Below are 11,263 nucleotides of genomic sequence, written 5' to 3'. Positions count from 1 at the left end.
ATTAATTCTTGAAAATTACCATACAAATCAACTTCTAAAAGGAGCTATAATGGTAAGTACCATTGACATCAGGTCGACTATCGCTTTATCTTGACTTCCCAATGACTAGGTGCCCATGTTACACCTCTGGGTATCCCAACAGTGAGTGCCCTATCGGTTAAGGCACGCATTAGAAGGTTTAGCAGGTGGTCAAATTTGTATCCTCATCACCTCTTTTGCCCCAGACTCTTCTTCATGCATTGAGTCTCTACCCCCTACCTCTAACATCTTTGCCAAATAGCCCTTTTTGATTGCAATAGACATTCTATGGGCAATCCCTGGCAAAAAAGATTTTAGAGTGACATATCACTCCCACCATTTCAATCCTTGATGTCTAACCCCTACATCGAGTAGGTACAAGCATCGAGTAACCTCATGAGTGTAAGAGAGAACATAAAGAACTACCACATCCAAGCATTGGGATCACTACTTAACAATGGGCGATGGAACAATACCATCAAGAAGAAAAAAGTAAAGCTAGTTGTAAAAAAGAAACAAGCCTATTTCCATAGAATGTAGCTCACAGCCTAAGGAATCTCCGGAATGGGGTCAAACAACCAGGGTGGGTATCTATACAACCACAAAATGCATTGCTAGGTAAATATGTAGAAAATGCCTACATCTAAGCCTTGTAGAATTGGTAGTCACTTTTGATCCAACAGTTTCATGATCTCAAATGGTGCCATGTATAGGTAATGGTGGAGACCTATGGCCTCCCATCACCAAGGTGGCATACACCTATAAAATAATCACCTAGCAAACCAATGAATCACAAAAAACGGAATCAAGTAGGTTGTTCACAAAGCCTCTAATCCCACTAAAACAAAGTTGTTTACTACTAGTTATGGGGGTGTTACTTCTTGATCAATCATCATTATATTGTATGGCTTTGTAGATAGCATCATGCATTTTTAAGGACAATTGGTGTGCCACGGAATTGTTGTCTCCCTTTTGTATTGGAAACTTAATGGAATTTATAAAATGGAACAATAGTATGGCATTTAGTTGGTCATCGCATAAAAAATATGTGATCATCTAGCTTCTTATAATACAACACACTCATTGTGTAGTCTTGATGGTGACTCACATGTCTTGGGATATTGAAGGAATGCCGATGGAGCCTCCATTCCAAGATACTCCTTGTGAGAGCAATGCAAAGCACGAGCCTTCCACAAGTGGCACTCAAGCAGCTCCCAAATTGTTGCAATCTATTTCCATGAGAGAAAGAGGGAAAGGGGAGAGGGGAAAAGAGGGGGGAAAGGGAAGGAGGAGAGGGGAAAAGAGGGGGGAAAGGGAAGGAGAAGAGGGGAATGAAGGGGGATGGAGTGGCAGACACAAAGGCAATTCCAAGGAAATAAGAGAACACCCAAAAACACTCTTGGAAGAGAAGAGGGAGCTTGTATTCCAAACTTGTGCATCCAAAAATGAAGACCAAAGTCAACCGCTTGGCCTTTTATACATGTCACCTTTTGAAGGGAGGACCAACCCTATTCCCTTTATACCACTCTCTTTCCTCTTTCTTTTACAACCATCTTCAGCCTATTTGGATCAAGGCACAATTCTAGCTCTATGGACTTACCACTATCCATCAAATGACATCACTAACTAGTGGTGGCATAATGTTAACCAATTGGTTAACATGCCCCCCTTCTTGATCTCGATCTAGTCCTATGGATCATCAAAAGTTCATGGCTTTTGGAGTGTTGTCAATGAAGATCATGCAAAGTAGTCTTTCTTATGCACTAGGCTGAATCTTCTTTTGCTACATTGCAGGAGAGGGATGTAGTGGATCCTTGTTATGGAATTGTTGCTGGAAGTATGGATGAGTGATTCTTTTGGAACTAGCACCTCAGGGTTTGAGTGAGCCGACTTGAGTAGTTGTGACCATTCAAAGAAGGAAGAAGAAAAAGGAAAAGAAAAATCTAAGGGGTAAGTTATTACAAAAAAGCTATTAGTAGGGTTTGATGTAAGATCCTACTGGGGTAAGTATTAATGTATTATCATCATCCTTTGCCAGTCCAATATTTGGATTGAGTGGGACATATAATAAATTCTCATCAAACTATGTTTTTGACATGCCATGCTTTTCTTTCTATTTTCATAGGAGTTTTTCTTTTGAGTCCAGTTGATGGATTACATAGCATTGTGGCTTTTATTTGAAGTTGATTTTTATACAAACTCCTAAAATGAGGGGTTGAAGATGTTTGTAGCATCTGGGATCTAGGAAAAGTTTCTAAGCTAGAAGTAATAAGAAAAGGAGGAAGGCAAAATAAAGAGAAGAGGATGATCCGGAGTTAGATAGTTAATGGCGGTGTTAGTAAGGGAATGTGGAAAAAATCTTTGGGCGTCACAAGGAACTCATATGAACCCAAATTGATTGCATCAATTTCACCCTGCAACAATCAAACTCATCCTGTAGAGTTAATGGTGTAGGATCACTTGTTGTTCTATATGTGGAGGAGTGCCTTGGGATACTAAGGGGTTGATGTGTCTTTGATGGGCCCTAGACCTTGGTGAAGTTATTAGGGATGCGTACCCTTTGTTGGTGAATATTTTCTTTCCATGGTAGCAAAATTTGTTAAGTTCTCTAGTATCTTTTGTTGTAGCAGGTGCTTGTGGATCTACTCCATTTTTAGGAGTAGGTTCTTGTAGGTCGACTGCTATGGAGTTGACTGAATGTCGTACGGAAGGAGTGGGTTTGTGTTTCTTTGTGGGAAAAACTGTTGAAGGCCTTGAAGTAGCATTGCCTTGCTCTATGTGGACCTTGTAGTAGGTTCTTGTGTTACTACTCCCTCTTTAGGAGCAAGTTCTTATGTACCTATTGCCAGTGAATGCTTCATTGTTGGTGTTGTAGACTCAGACCTTTTAGGTCTCTCCTCTAATACCTACATCTTACTTATGGAGCTCAAGAAGACATGCTAGAGGAGGATTAAGGACAAGTTTGACCCCAAGGAAGCACTATCTATGTGCTTTTAAGAAGCCATAACTTTTTAGGAGATGAATGGGTCAACGTTTGCTTGGGCATAGCCAATCATGGAACTATATTTGGGGCCATGATGCGATGCGCACTTGGGTGAAATTTTGAATTTTGCACCGATTAATAATGAGATGCAATCTATTTATTCTGAACACTGTAGAGCTCGACACATGGCAACTTTGCACTACATCATGCATCTTTGCACTCCTTCACGTAGCGCAGGCTCTAGCATGACCACTTATCATCACGTAACCTTTTGCCGTAGCTTTGCCACCTGTTACTAGGCAACGCACCCATGCAAATCATTAAAATTCAAGGTTGGCTTGGAGAGACCACCGTGCTGATTCTTGGTGTAATAATGAGACACAATATATCATTCTAGAACTCCGCCCCACAGCACAGTCTTTGGCTTGGTGACCACCTATCCTCGTGCAACCTTTTGCCCTGTAGCTTTGCCCATGCAAATCATAGGTTGGCTTGGAGCGACGATTGCATTGGTTTTTGGTGTAATAATGAGACACAATCTATCATTCTGAGCATCACCTCAGTGCAGTCTCTTTGCCCTAATGACCTGTCACATAGCCTAGAATGCAAGGTTGTCTTGGAGCGACCACCATGCTGGTTCTTGGAGTTATAGCTCTGTTACCTATTTTTACATATTACAGGAGGAGGTCTATGACAACCAGTGTGCTGGAAAACAAAAGGAGATCTATGACAGCCACTGCATTGGTTCTTGGGGTTATATATTTTGTACCAAGGAAAATGTATTTCCGTGTGCAACCAAGCAAAATGCAATTGACAATATGGCCCTTGAGGGGCAAGGGCCATATCGACATGTTGGAGCTATTTTAATGCTATTTTGGTCATAAACCAAGGAAATTGTAGTCCTTCTTTACTGGTATTCAAGTCATTGTTGTAGTAAATATAAATGAGGGCAAAAGTATTCTGAGCCACTGCGGTGACTGGGGGTGCCATTCAGATAATCAACTACAATTCATCGAGTGAAAATTGAACAAAAGAGATTACAATGTACATCTACATCCAATAAGAGGTTATAAAAAAATTAACAACTTATACTGAGAAAAAATTGAACAGAGGATCTTACATTTATAAAAGCTCAGCATTTACTGAGAGCCTTAAAGGCCAAAAGATTACAGCTAGCGACCATAACCATTCAAATATAAAAGTTAACAATAGTGCATAATGAGAACCTCAAATTCAACAAAAAGAGATTACATAAATGTAATAAAAACTCAGCAATTGTTGAGAGCCTTAAAGACCAAAACATTACATCTAGTGTGCCAAAAGATCGTTGAGAGCCTTAGAGGCCAAAATATTACATCCAACCATTGATGAGTGGCTATGAGCCTCGTTTGAGCAAGAGGGAATTTGTACAACTCAGTGTTTCTGCCAGTGTAGGTCGTTGCATTAAATTTTTTTAGGGAGCCAAAGGAGGAGACGATGGAGAGGCTGAAGACCATGCACATTGCCAGGACTTAGATTATACCCCCCCCAACAAGTCGAGAGTACTCTGCTATGAAAATACTAAGGCTTTCATCGAGTCTAGGGAGAACCCATATAACATAGCCATAAAGAGGCCATAGGTGACCATGTCATCTAAGGTGGTGACATGCCAATATGGGGGGAATCGAATGTGGGAATGAAGGGTCTCCACTAGTGCTAGCATTTCTACTCCATGTGAGTGCAACACAATCATGGTATAAGAGAAGGCAGATAACATTGGGATCATAGTGCATCGAGGGGGGGTGGTAGTAGGCACGGTGAAGATGAGTGGATGAGCAGTATAGGAGCAGGGGAGCAGATGAGTGATGAGAGTTGGAGGAGGGAGCATGGAGCAAAGTAGAGCAGGGGTGAAAAAGAGATGAAGGAGGGGTGTGGAGCAAAGTTGTAGAGCGTGTGGAGCAAAGTAGCAGAGTAGGGGCAGGAGCAACATAGTAAAATGCCAAATGCCACGGATCTTATATATTATAAAGTTCAAGCCACCATGGTGGTTGGAGCCTGGGGTTCCATCCATATTAATTGTTGTAGGCCACCGTGGTGGAATCTTAGGCACCACCCTAGATGGGCTGGTAATCATGAAGTAGATGCCCGATGGTGGGTGAGTAGGCCACTCTGGTGGCTGGTAATTAACTGACAACCTGGTGGAATCTTAGCCACGATAGACATGGCTAATGAGAGCCACCACCACCAAACAATAATTCCCACAAAAGTAAATCATGAAGCCTAATCACCTCTAATCACTCATTACCAAGCACTCTAGTACTCTAAGCATGCAAGCTCGGTGACTGGTAATTTTTACTGTGCACTCGTAGTGATCATGCATGCTTAAGCCCGGTGGTGGGTGAGTACGCCACTACAATGGGGTTGGTAATTAACTGCTAGCCCAGCAAAATCGTAGACATGACATACGTGGCTAATGGGAGCCACCATCATTGGGAAGTAATTCCCACAAAAGTAAATCATGAAGCCTAATCACCTCTAATCACTCATTACCATGCACTCTAGTACTCTCCTGAGCGTCCAAGCCCAGTGTGACTGGTAATTTACTACTCATAGTAATCATGCATGCAAGCCCAGTGGTGGTAACTAGAAGGTGAGTAATTGCAGGCCATTGCAGTGGCTTGTAATTAACTGCCAGCCTAGTGGGTCTTAGCCGCCACCACCACATACGTGGCTGGGAATCTTAGATGCCACCACCTCTAATCACTCATTACCATGCAAGGTAGTACTATCTTCTTGAATTAATCAAAATTCAGGCCAACCACGGTGGTGGCTCTCACTTTAATAGTGTAGTTGGGCTACAAACTTAAGCCTTTGCTATTCCATTCCCTTAACTGTTTCTTCTTCTATCCCTCTTGACCGTTTCTTTTTCCCTTGCAATCGGATTAAAAACTCAAACCTCCACTATGCCATTTACTTAACTCTTTCATCTTCTATCCCTCTTGACCATTTCTATCTCCCTTGCACTCTTCCTGTAACTTCTATCCCCTCTCGTAATGGACCCTACACAATCTTGGAGCTCCTCACACAATCTTTCCTCCCGCTCTGCAGCACAGTGCACGAGCCTCTCCTCCCTTGATCTTGAAATCATGACATATGGGAGCTCCTCTCTCGCTCTTCAAAAGCCCAATTTGGATGCTCTCAAAAACTTCACCAGATTGGTACAAGAGGTGAACGTGAAGGAGGGGCAACTAGTTTGTCAAGGTCAGAAGATTACCATCACTGAAAGCGTGATTGAAAATGTGCTAGGAATTCCTGGAGGCAATTTGCAAGCACACTTCTTCAAGAAGTAATGGAAGAGATAGGATATTCTAGATGTATACCCCAAAGCCCAGATTAGTAAAGATGGTGGAGTCAAGCTTTTTAGCTTGCCAACAGACCTCCAAGATGTGCTGAAGAAGACCATTCACTTCTTTCCTGATATGAGAGGAACCGTGACCGTGAAGTTCCGGCAAGTTCAAGCAGCAGTAGAGTAATTGAAAAGGACATGATGTATCTTTCTCAAGGGCGATCTCCAAGAGCATGATAACCAACTTGAAGAATTGCATGGATGGAAAATCCCAATTTTCATCTCGTTGCAATGCACTTGATGGCATCTACCACCCTTAAAGGGATTTTTGAGCAATACGATAAGAAGATGTCTGAGAAGGTGACTTTTCTACAAGAGAAAGCCACCGATGCAGTAAAGGTAGTGCAACTTGAGAAAATTCTTAGGGAAGGTGCAGAAGCCAAGGTAGCGGAGGCACAAGCGAGGGCCTTGCAGGCATAAGAGAAAGCTGAGGCCATTGCAAAAATGGTTGACATGGAAAGGCATAGAAGAGAAGAAGCAGAGAAGCACATCAAGGAGATCTGAGATAGGCTTAAGGAAGTGAGAAGTGATGGGGACATCATGGACAAGGAGCTAGCAATGATGCAAAAGGATCTTGAAGATCAAAGAGCCAAAAAGGAGGGTCTTTACAAATGGCTCTGTAACATGCAGAACACATTGAACATTAAAAAGGACCAGATGATGGAGGAGCTGAAAAGGGAGAATGTAGAAACTAGAAAGGTGATGCAGGATCTGTGAGAGAGCTTCAAGGCCAAGAAGGATGGGGCAAAGATTAGCCGGGGTGGAGAAGACAATGAGGCAGCTCTCTAGGTCAGGAAGGATGCAAAGAGTAGCCATGGTGGAGCAAGTTGTAGCAACCATGGTGAGGGTTGTTTTTTCGAAACACTATTGGAGGTTCAAAGAGTAAGCTACAAGACCCTGCAACAAGATTATGATTAACCATTAGATTTCAACCATTGGGCTACTTAAAACATTTAAGTACTAACATGGAAGAAGGTCGACACAAAATCAGGTATTACGAGCACCATAGATCATGGATGATGGCAGGCCAAGAAAGTCTACAAGTCCAAGAACTGTTTACAAGATTTTCACTTTTTCAAAATACGATGTTTTTCAGCTCAAGGAAATTCCAAAGTCCCAACTATCTTATCAACCTCTCTATAGCAAGCATCTCCCAAGCTCTTTAGGCCAATCTAATGGACTATCACGAACCTCTTCACACACTTGAATCACACACTACTTGCTTGTCTCTGACAACTTGTATGCCCATAGTAACTCCTCCTTACTCTTGGGTTCCTCTTCATCCTGGTATTTGCGTGCTATACAACTTTGTGTCCTGCCAAAATAAACCTACATCATGAGCGTGAGGAGCAGGAAAAACAATAGCTAGGGAAACTAATATTCACTGTCTTTGCCGACTCCAAGTAATACACCCACCACCAAAGCATGTCCTCCTTGTAGCTATTTTCCTCCTCCTTCACCGAATCTATTTCTAAGGAGGTCATCCAACATCATTTTTGAGATAGAACAAAAGCATTCCAAAGTCTTTTGGGTATGCCATAGATTCGCAGTAGGTGGATCGGTGTATAGAGTTTTGGGGCTAGATTTCATAATGGGCTCTTAGTTATGTCTATACTGCACTTAAATAGGGAGAGAGTTCATTGATCCTAACCTTCTCATTCTTTAGTCTCACATTAGTTGTTTCTGCATTGCACTGCACTTAAATAGGGAGAGAGTTCATTGAGCCCGACCTTCTCATTCTTCAGTCTCACATTAGCTATCTAATCGAAATCTTTCATCTCACATTAGTTGTCTAATCAAAATCTTTCGTCTCACATTAGTTGACTACTCAAAATCTTTCAATCTCACACTAGTTGTCTAATTGGAATCTTTTGTCTCACATTAGTTGCCTAATCAAAATCTTTTGTCTCACATTATGGTCCTTGGCATGTCAAAGAACACTAGCTAGTCACGTAGCTGAGAAAACATTGCCCAAGTAAACTCTGGAGAAGATTAACAATTCAATAGATTACACACAAATTACATAGATTACATCTCAAAGACTCCTTTCCTTCATATTACATCTTGAGGACTCCTTTCCTTCAGGGGGCTGGTTTCACATTGCTTTAAGTAGGTCACCTTTTTGAGCTCCTTGATTGTAGACTCAGCCCTCCTTGCTTCAGAGGCCTAGCCCCTCCCTTCATGTCACTTCCTCTTTCCTTGATTTGAGCTTCTTGGTTGCAGGCTTGACCCTTCTTGCTCCTTTCTTGAAGGGGGCTGGTTCCTCCCTTCAGGCTCCTTTTCCTCACAGTCAAACTCGGTCTTGGCCTTCTTCAATTTGAGCTCCTTGTCTTTTTTATTTTTTTCCCAAATGGCAAATTGAGCTGCAACATCTACTTTCTCGTCATAGATAGCTATAGCAAGCAAGCACATTTGTCATATCCATGACCTAGGCAATGGCAAATGGCATTTTCTACATAGCGAACTTGCATGCACAAACACCCCAAAGGAAAAAATGTGCATAAGGTAGTAGCATGCAAGCCATCCGATCATGCAATCATCTATGATGGGGGTATGGTAGACCATGCATTTCGGACCCTGCTAGCTGCTGCATAGCAGGATAGGCATCCGATTTAACTATTGTGGTTGTCAATACCATAGTCTTTCTTTGTACATGATGAAGTTGCTGCTGCATAGCAAAATAGGCATCCGATTTAACTATTGCGGTCATCAATACGACAGTCTTTCTCTATACATGACAAAGTTGCATCTTGATTCCTTCCTCCCTCATCCTAAGGCTGCAGATGTTCTCCTTCATCTTCTCCACTCTTTACTCATCACTCTGTGCAACAGCTTCATCTGAATCCTTAGCATCTATTGAAGCTGCTTAAATTGCTCAAAAACATCAAAATGGGCCGTTTCCAAGACTTCCACTCTAGTTTGGAAATCTCTTAAGATGACGGACTTTTGTACAACCCTATCAAAAGCCATGGCAAACTTTTGTACAACCCTAGCAATGTGCAACAAATGTTAGGATAGCACGGCAGTAGTGCAGTGATAACACAGTAGTAGTGCAGGATAAGTGATCGCTAGTGCAGTGGTTGGTTGCACTAGGAGATATTAGCAGCCATCAGCGTGATAATTTGCTTCTATTATTACAAGATGAATGGATTTATGGATGTGTGGATTTGTTATGGGATTTAATAAAACCAGTGCGGTGGTTGTTGGGATATACTAAAAACAAGCATGGGATTTACCGTTTGGGATTTACAAAAACAATTTAATAAAACCAACATGGTGGTTGTTTGGAATATACTGAAAGCATGGGATTTTCAAAAACAAGTGCGGTGGTTAGTTTAGAATTTACTAAAAGAAGCATAGTCTCAAATACATTTTCCATTTTCTAGGATAAGTGGAATATTGTTTCCTTGCAATGAGACTAAAATTTCTTAGTACTATCTTAGTCATCCTCATCCACTGCTCCAAGACATCCCAAGATGTGCTCATGCGTGTCTAAATCCAATTTGAAGACACTCTTGCCCTTCTTTGCATAGGTTGCATTTGGAACTTAATAACTCTTACTAGATGAGAGTACATAAATGTTTGTGGACTCTTATGTAGCAGTTCATAATTGTAGCCTCTCTTGGAAGTTTTTCTACCAAAAAGCTCTGACTACTACATCCCACTTCTCATAGGTTGTTTCCCCAATTATCCTTAAATGATTCCTGAACCTTGTGCTTAGGTTTTGTGCACTACAATAGAAAGTATGGGGCATCTTCCTCGTTCTTTCCTAGAGGTAGCAACAACTGCAAAGTTATCCCCCTCTTCCAGTCAGTCAGTGAGGTCATCAAAACTGTCCCCAAACTGTGGCGAGTCGTTTGTCTCTCCATTGTTTGTCACTCCATCTCAACGTAGAGAGAGCATAGAGGGAAAAATTGAACTCGCTCCCATGTCTTCAAAGTTGCAATGTTCTCACAATCATCATGATCTCGTATGATGCATGCACTACTAAAACAAGGAAGTTTTCTTGTTTTAATCAGTTGGTTGTTTGAAAAGCCCCATATGCTATGTAGACCATGAACTCCTTTAATTTTCTCGCAATCATGCAGGCTTCTCCTTTGACTTCATCCACTTTCACTTCATGGAACACTCTGCATACTACACTATTCTTAAGGCTTTGTTTACTATATATTGAATGCATGCCGGTGGAGAGGTACGCTGTAAGCCATGTTACAGCATCATGGGCATCATTGAGTTTTTCTTGAGGGCATGTTAATTGGTGTTTAAATAGAGCTTTCTCAATAACAACACTGCATCCATCATGTTCACCCTTGCCATGGCTAGACCCAATGAAATTCCACATCAGTCTAGACCGGTCAGGGATTTGAACCTTGAGACAAAGTAGAATCCACGGGCTAATTTAAATTGAGAGGCAACACTATCTGACCACACCCAATGTTGTTTTATATTTTTTGCACGGGGATTTTTGTTTTTTTAGCCATTCCTAATGCAGTAGAAAAGCATGCTACACAAATAAGGTGTCATGTTCTCTATCATTTGAAATGTAGAAATGGTATTTGTGTTGCATTGACTTGGAATCCTGTGAGTCAGTAAGCAAATTGGCATCAGGCATGGAAGAATCAAGCAAATGACTGTGCGTGATATGCACAAGAATTGTTATCTACTTGTTGCACTAGTGAGCACTTTGTATCTCATCTTGTTCTTGAAATGAATAGTTTTCAGCAAAATCTATCATAGAGACAATAGTGTCATGGGAAAAATTGGCAAGGCATGTCCTAAATTGCTTATCTTGCCAGCTAGCCGTGAAATTGTGAAGCACATATTTTGGGATGGATTGAACCACGTAACCTATAAGCTCCCTTGGTTGAGTGCTCTTA

Source organism: Dipteris shenzhenensis, chromosome 10 (assembly GCF_047967505.1).
Source record: "Dipteris shenzhenensis isolate YYH24624 ecotype China chromosome 10, Dip_SZ_1.0, whole genome shotgun sequence".
NCBI classification, from domain to species: domain Eukaryota; kingdom Viridiplantae; phylum Streptophyta; class Polypodiopsida; order Gleicheniales; family Dipteridaceae; genus Dipteris; species Dipteris shenzhenensis.
This window is presented reverse-complemented; position numbering follows the sequence as displayed.